The following is an 8,880-nucleotide window of genomic DNA, read 5'->3' as shown; positions in this document are numbered from 1 at the left end:
CAGCAGGAACACGCAATTCAATCATGTTCGTCAACACATTTATCGATCCGGGCTCACTGACATCAGATGGCTGAATTCATCAAAGTCATCAGAGGAGACGCAAATAATCCATCATGGTTTCAGTTATCTGTTTCCTACGATGCCGAGCTATCTTCAGCATCTCTTTCAATCACAGAGCGTCCAACACTGAGGGGATTATCGCAGAGCAACGTCTCTGCTTAGGATAAACTATAAGAAATATATCCACAAATAAACGTACAAACCTGACATCTATCGCTTCTTAAAGGGCCAGTGTGTATCATGTCAGGGGATCTATATGTTTTTTCGTTGGTGTATAATCACCTTTCACTAAGAATCGGAGCAGGAGGCGGAGTCCGACATTGTTGCACCGTCAAGTTTCTACATCAGCCCAGAACAGACAAACAACCTCTGTAGCTCTCAGAGTGGTTACTGTGGTCAGGACGACCCCTGAGAGGGGCGTCGCCACAGTTTGGGAAAAGATGAAGAGTGGGTGGAGTTCAGTTGATTGCAATCTGCAACCACAACCAAATTCTACACACTGTCCCTTTAAGCATGGACACATTTAACTAATGATATACTAACAATCTTGAGTGAAATAGCTTGAACATTATAGGGAGTGAAAAAAACCAGGAGGTAGTTAGCTTAGCTTAGCATAAACACTGGAAACGGGGGGAAACAGCTAGCCTTGTTCCCTTCAGGAAGAGCAACAGAAGAGGAGTCTCTCTAGACAGACAGACGAGCAAGATGTTGTGTAGATCCAGAAGTAAGACGAGTAGAATCACATGATGGGGACACAGAGGTACAGTATTAGGTAAATAAGACATTAAGTATAATAAAAAGTACATTGAATTAATACAGTGTTAAACAAGTATCAGGCAGTTTACTAGCATTTTACAACAGTATCAGCTGCTGCTAGACCTTGTGAAATCTTACCACATGCATCCCTCTGATCATACAAACACAAACAGATCTCGACCGCCTCATACTCATATTTCACGTGTCTTTATTGAACTGACTCGAGCTGCTAACCGCTGCGGTCGAGAGGCTGGTCTGTGATTTATAAGCGATGCGACTGCTGTGGCCTGATAACCTCCGAGTCTCTGAGGAGGTGATTGAAGGCCACATCAGCAGGCCCTGCGATGAGGATTCTCACTTTGAACATGATGGACGGAGCAGTAAAAGTTCTGCAAAACTATACTGCTGCAGGCCAGATAAGACACGTTCAAGAAGGTAAATGGAATATGCAACAATATGCTTTCTCTTTTTTCACCTTTTTTCCGTCCAGCTGCTTCTGTGATAATGTTCCGGCTCTGACGTTTATTTATTGTACAGAAAGCAGCAGCAGCAGGACTCATACATCATGTTGGGTCTGCAGGGTGAAGAGAGGACACGCAGCGCTTCACTTCCAGCCTGCTTTAGATTAGATTACACAAGCAGCTCCTCGTGAGGCCAAACGCTCCTACTGTTGGGCGGATGTGTGTGATTCATGGTGGACAGCAGGATTCTCATGTGAGGACGATGAGGGAATGAGACGCAGCTACAAACTATGATGTCTTATTAAAAATGATTGAAGTTACGACTACTCATTGGATTATTTTCATTATTTACATCTGGTATGTGAGATTTGTCACAAAGCCTTCCTGGAGGGTTTTAGGGGTTTGCTAAAGCTAACCACTTTCTGGTTGACTTTAGGGGCTTTTGGAGCCGGTGCTGTCGGCAACACTGAGCCATGTTTAAATCCAAATCTAGTGTCCTCTTCCTGGTTTCTCCAATGTCACCAATCTATGTTTTAATTAATGTATTTACTAAGTTATGAATTTGATTTTTTAATAATTATTTTATATCACAGTTTTATCCTATTACTTCTCTATGATAACATAACAATTAAAACATGTTTTGCATTCACCTCCAAGCTGGAGCGGAAATATATATATAGACATACATATAAATATATATATATATATTTTGGACATTAAAAAAAGAAACATGGAGTGAGGATTATGATGGATTTGTTACAGGACCAGTGCTGGTTGTCCTCCATCACCCTGCAGCCATCTCTCTCTCTCTCTCGCTCTCTCTCTCTCTCTCTCTCTCTCTCTCGCTCTCTGTTCATGATGACAGTCGAGGTGTGAGAGCTAATTGGTGCTAGGAGCCAGCGCCTGCTTCCTGCTGATAGCGCATGTATCCAAGACACCGAGCGGTTTGTCCAATTAGTTATGGTGACACACAAATATTGCGTGTGATGGAGCTCAGGAGAGAACCGCAGTGACACGAGAGGAAGCTGCTGTGAGAAGCAGCCTCTGGTATCTTTAACTGCTGCTCAGCTTCTCTCAACAGACGACGTAATGTCGTTAACACACACCACACGGTGCAATAGAAAGGCGGATAATGACTCATTCAAACAGCCTCCCTATTGTTCATTCCAATGCGTGTACACTTTGTCAGTGGTGGAACAAAGTTGCACCTTCTGCTTATTTATATTTATTTATTGCGGTATGGAACTGTAAAGTACGACATATATCAAAGTAGTGGAGTAAAAGTACACAGTACGGTAACTTAAAGCTGCATTAGATTTTTTTTGGGCCACTTGGGGGCTAATTTACAGCGTTCCTGGGAGATCAACACAAGCAGAAGAAGAAAAATCTTCACCAATTTGACGACGCAGCGAAACTGTTTCCAGGGGGACAATTAAAGGGGACGGACACGGCCAGAAGACGCAACGCTTGTTGTTACTCTTTGTGTGTCATGATGGGGTCAGGAAATGAGAAATGAGCTGAAATGTAATTATTTTTGATTCGTTTTAACATTGTGGATCACGTGATTAAGATATTATCACATGCATCGATCATGTAAAATAAGGGCTGATGGAAACACAAGACTTTCACTCAGAAGACCCTTGTTCCTGTTGCTCGTCACAAAGTCCAGTGAGGTTGTTACTTTAACACAAACCCTGATCTTTTTAGATCTAGTTTTAAACTAGACCTAAACCAAACCAATTATTAACATCATTGTGCGTTTACGGGAGGGTAATATGAAACATATTTCTGAAACTTATTTTTGAGTTTATGGTCTCAATCTCTAGTTTCAAGTCTTCTTCAATACAGCATGATGTTCATTTAGTACATTATGGTCCATTTAGAGTCAAACAGACCATAAAGCAGGGCATGCTTTAGGGCGGGGCTACACAGTGATTGACAGGTCTCTACCAGAGACGTATACGGCGTCTCTACGTCACTCCTCCTCAGTCCTGATATGGTCACTTCATTGGCCGAAAAAAGCCAAGATGGCGACGGCCAAATTTGAGGCTTCAAAATGGCAGTCTATAAACCAATAGGTGATGTCACTACGACTACGTCCACTTCTTATCTACAGTCTGTGGTTCAGTGCAGCTTTAATACTGACATACAACTACCTCAAGGCTTGTTTTAAAGTAAAGCTCTTTAGTAAATGTACCTCCATGACGGTATTTTTCTTTCCCTGTTGTTTACCCCATTAAGGCACCGACTTAACTCAGTGTAGTTGGCAGCCAGACCAGAACCAGAGCTCTGGCACTTCACAGAGTCAAAGCACCTCTGTCTCTGCCCCCCCCCCCCCCCCACACACACACACACACACACAAACCTCGCTCCCACGGCTCAACCCTCCACCTCTCTGGTTCTCTTATGATGCACTTCTTCTCTGATTGAGAGTAAAGCAGCCTGTTGTTGATTAACAGCCTCACGTCCTGCTGCTCGCTCACAGGTCTGAGCGGTGCAGGTGTCGGTATCCGGGGCCACTGATTGGTCGATGCACCTTCACTGAAACCCGTTATGCATTCTTCATTTGCAGTGACTCAACCGTCGCAGACCTCTGCGTGACCTGCAGAATGATTTACCAGCAGCTTGACCCGACCTGTTCTCGGGGTAAACAAGTGGGTTCACTGAAAGAGAAGATGAGTCTTTATTGATCCATGAACACTGAAATGTATTTTTACAAAAACCTTTTAAAACTCCTCAGTAGCTCCTGTAGTTTCACCTCATTAGATCAGATAAGATAATCCTTTATTTATTATTCCTCTGGCCCTTGTTGGCCTCGTTACCGTCACGTCCTCTGAGGGGAAAGCCTTCGTGGTGTCATGGAGGTCATTAACATCTTCTGAGACCCTGAGCACACGACACACACGATGATTTTGTGCCTCTTTGATTTCCTCGCTCCTCGCTCCTCCGGCTTGTGACCCAGAAATCGATTTCTTGTTGAAGAACATCCCAATTCCTCAAATGCATCTGGAGGAGCGAGGAGTCGAGGAGGCAGGCTGGAGGAGCTGTGAGCGAGGAAACACCGGTGTATCCTCTATGGAAGTGTTTTCTGCACACGTAAACAAATAAAAAGGTGTGACGTGCAGCTGTAATGATCTCAAACCACAGCTGGATATATATATATATATTATAAATCATAAAATGGGGTATAACTAAACAATGGACAGCTGTTCAGCGGGGCCACACGTCATATTTAATAGACACCGCTTTAAAATGTCACTCCGAGGTGAGGATGTCTCATTTGTTAAATGCCTGTTGCCTCGACTCCTCTCTCCTCTCCGCTCCTCTTTTCCTCTTTCTCATTTTGTGCCTCCTCTTTCCTTGTCCCCTCGTGTCCTCGCTTCTTAGTCCCGCCCATGGGAGATGCGAGCGGAGAAAGACCCACTGTGAAAAAAGATCACTGCAGAAATGTTACAAACGTTAACGACATATGTTACTTTCTGAGCAACAATGCTTCTACTTGTTCTTTGTTTTCTTACACTCTTCCTGTTTCAGCCTCCTGACGGATACACAAACACGTTTCTGCTGACTCCTGACCTGTAGTAACTGTTTCAGGTGTGTTGTGGACGCGTCACTCGGGGTCAGAGAACAGGGAGGTCTTTGTAGCTTCAGGACAAAGCTGCTGCTGTGAGTCCGAGAGGAAGACCTTGATGAAGGACACAACACACCTCCCTGATGCTCTGTTTCTTTAACGCAGCCTGTCACATGTTGAGCTCTTCCTTCTTGCAGATACACAAGTGGAAAAGATGCTGATTGGGTGAATTTCAGCACATAAAGAGTTTTCAGTGAAACAGAAAAAACCTTGTTGCCACTTTTCCCAGTTTAAAGGATTAGAGGAGCTGTTTGCTCAGACTGTTGACACAGCTGCAGCTAGAAAACACTTCTTCAGGCTTCAAGCACCACAGCTGTATCAGAGGAACGTTACAGGAGCTCAGATAACTTGACTTACACACCTGTGTTGTTTTACATTGAAGCATTTCTAAAATTCTCTTTTTGTGTTTGTTTTCTGTCTCTTTGTTGTCTCTTTGAGTCCCTTCGTGGTTGTTTTGTCCCTTTTTAAAGCTGCTGTGAGTCATTTTGTGTCTCTTTGCTCCTGTGTTCATCTCTTTTTGTTTTGGTCTCTCTGTAGTCTCTTCCTGGTCCTGAATGTCTATTTGAGTGACATTTTATAGATGACAGTCAGGGGGGCTCCTGACACTTTGGGCCCCTGGACCTGAGCCCGGTCGGCGCGTTCACTAATCCATCATGGCAGCAAGTTGTTAGAAATACTGAACGGGATTATCAGCGATCGAGTTAATCCCTCTTCATGCAGAACGCCTGCAGCCAGAGCAGAGCTGATCCCTCAAAACATTTGTGAATTAGAATTCAGGGAACTGTTTAGAATATTTCACTCAAAACCACGAATGTTAACGTAATAGCTGCTCAATAAAAAGTCAGCGGATCACCATAAATATATCTGTGTCACATTTCATGACAGTCCCTCCAGTAGTTTAGATGTTTCATTGTGGACCAAAGTGTTGGACTGACCTGTTCAAGACGTCATGCAACGCTAAATAACTTCACAGAGTATACGATAAGAGCTATTTATACGTACAATCTTATCTTTGTGTCAACTTCCATGGAGAGGAATAATGTTGACCCTCCAGGATTTCCCTCAGAACCCACGGGAGTCCTCAGGCCACACTTTGGGAACCGCCGGGTCATGTGAAAAGTTACAAAAGTATGAAACTGAATCACAAACAGTCTCCCTCCCTCGAGTGTTGGTCATGTGCCCGACTTAATCTGTTTTACCCTCAATCTGCAAAAAGGGGCCCTCAGGAAACGCCTGCCGGAGGTGAAGCAGGGCTCCAGGGTTTCCAAGGAAAAGGTGTTGAGAGAAACCTAATCCTGCAGCGGGGCTATGGGGGGGGGGGGTGCTTCCTCAGCTTCCTCAGTGCTCACATACCCGACATACTTAAAGAGATTCTTCTGAGCTGACCTACACAAGCTGAAACCAACAAGCTCACTGCTGGATCATCTGAACCATGACCTATATCCAATCTCATCGTGCGCGGATGCAGCCTCTTTTTGCTCGTGTTATGTCATAATGTTGTACCTGAATATCACTGTACACAGAGTACACACAGTCAGTGGTAGAGGAAGTATTCAGATACTTAAAGCTGCTACAAGCAACGTTAATTTTGTGTTTATTCTGGTGGTCCCTGTGGACTAAAGTGGTAGTGTTTCTGAGCACCAGAGTCCCTTTAGAAAACCTCTCATTTTACTGCACCAGGGTCTGACAGTCTGCCCCTCTCAGTCCTGGTTCTGGTTCTCCCGTGCCTCCCTTCCCTCCACCGGGTCCAGCAATACGTCCTGGGTCTGCAGGGCACTGAGCTCTCCTCCTCCCTCCGGAGCTCCAACTGCAGGTCTGAGGCTGCGGGTGAAGCTGGATCTGGATCTGTCCACGGTGGACCGGTCTCTGCTGGAGGATCTGGGTCTGTCCACGGCGGACCGGTCTCAGCTGGAGGATCTGGGTGTGTCTACGATGGACCGGTCTCTGCTGGAGGATCTGGGTCTGTCCACGGTGGACCGGTCTCAGCTGGAGGATCTGGGTGTGTCCACGGTGGACCGGTCTCTGCTGGAGGATCTGGGTCTGTCTACGATGGACCGGTCTCTGCTGGAGGATCTGGGTCTGTCTACGATGGACCGGTCTCTGCTGGAGGATCTGGGTCTGTCCACGGTGGACCGGTCTCTGCTGGAGTCTGAGCTGAAGGAGTTTCTGGTGAACCTGCATGATTTCATCTGGTTTCACCAGAATCCGACCCGGTGGCTCCGATGACGAGCATCAAGAATAACTCTAAAGAAACAGACCATCTTCTCTCTGATGGTCTCGGTAAAACCAAACGTTGGTGTTTCATTTTGACCTCTTTACGGACGGTCTTTATGTTGGGTTCTAAGTAGAACCTTCTGAAAGGGTTCCAGCTGAAACCTTTATCAAAGGTCTATTCTTTTGGTTGTACCACTCTGTCTGCGCTCTGACTTTCTCACTCAGCTGATCTGACTCTGTAAACACTTTTAATATCCTCATTATGACTTCGTCCTATGAATAGAGTTCAATCTATTCTGTCCATCAGACTCGCCTCATGACAACACAAACCTCTATTATGATACCGATTAATGCATTATCATGAGACCGAGCTCAATCATTGAAGTCTTTGTTCACACAGTCTGTGTACTCAGCTTCTTTTTATTAGAGATTACCAGAGATCCATCTGTCCTTTCACAACAACATCAGCAGCCTTTTAATGGCCGTTTGCTTTATGCGGCGTAACAAAGGTCTGCGTTTCTACGACTGAGGGAGAAACCTCTCCTTGGGGCGAAGTCGCATTGTGAGCCTCTGGTGAGATAACATGCCCCACCACACACCTGGTATCTCATGCCAGGCCGAGCAGCTGCCGTGTTTCCACACCGCGTTACCATGGATGTGGCCTGCAAACACTGAGGCCTGTGGGGCGCTCAGACTGCTTCTCTTCCACACACACACACACACACACACACACACACACACACATCTCCTCGCGCATCAGTGAATGGGTCAAATAGTGAAGGAACCGGCAGGTTACGGTACAGAACCGTTGAAAACACAAAGAACAAAAACGACATCAAAAGAGGGTTTACTTTCAGTCATGAGCATGAAAGGAGTCGTTTCACGGAACAAATCTGCTTCCCGGTGGTTTTAATGCTCTTTCTGAGCAGAGAGACACAATACATCTAAATGTAGAGGCGTGGAAATACCTCAGGGCAAACAAACATCTACTGAGCCTCTAATAATGGTTTCTGCTTTCATTAACGTGATCTCAGCTTCAATACAGGTGTGTGGGAAACATATCACTTCCTCTACTAAGTTACAAGAAAGTCTCAAGTCCTGAAGGTTGTGTTTTAAATCCTGAACTAAGTACGTAAGACAGTTAAAGGACATTTACAGAATGATTTTAATATATATATATTACTTTCAAATAAACAGATTTATGCAGTTACAGTACAGTCAATTGTAATTTCTAATATGAATGTTGTTGCTCTCTGAGTTTTTACATTTAAACGTGATAATCCGAGGTATCATCTGATGACTGTGTGCTTTACCTCTTGCTTTCGCAGCGTGATTGGCTGCTGCAGGACAATAAAGATTTGATTTTAAAAAAACAAATGTTTGGGTAGGGCAGCTTCCTGGTCTCAAATAGAGTTTGTTTGAGGGGCTCTTTGCATATGGACACATGAACACAGAAATATCACAAGAAAACAATTAAAATGTCTTTATTGTTATGACATTGCCATAAAAACCTGTGTCAAGGAAAGTCATTGGTGAAATGTGTAACATAGGCATATGATCATATGTTGTGTCTGTTTGGCTGAATTATACATTTAGCTGATGTCATGGTCCTGACGAGGCACATTCAGTCCTCTCAGCTGCAACAATACAAAATAAACATGAACCAAAGTCACACACACTCACTTATCAGATAATATATCATTGATTAAAGCGTCAATAATATGTATTATAGTATAATTCAAGATATACATCGATACA

The sequence above is a fragment of the Anarrhichthys ocellatus genome, unplaced genomic scaffold (assembly GCF_004355925.1).
Source record: "Anarrhichthys ocellatus isolate YVR2014 unplaced genomic scaffold, GSC_Weel_1.0 scaffold4, whole genome shotgun sequence".
In the NCBI taxonomy this organism is placed as follows: Eukaryota; Metazoa; Chordata; class Actinopteri; order Perciformes; family Anarhichadidae; genus Anarrhichthys; species Anarrhichthys ocellatus.
This window is presented reverse-complemented; position numbering follows the sequence as displayed.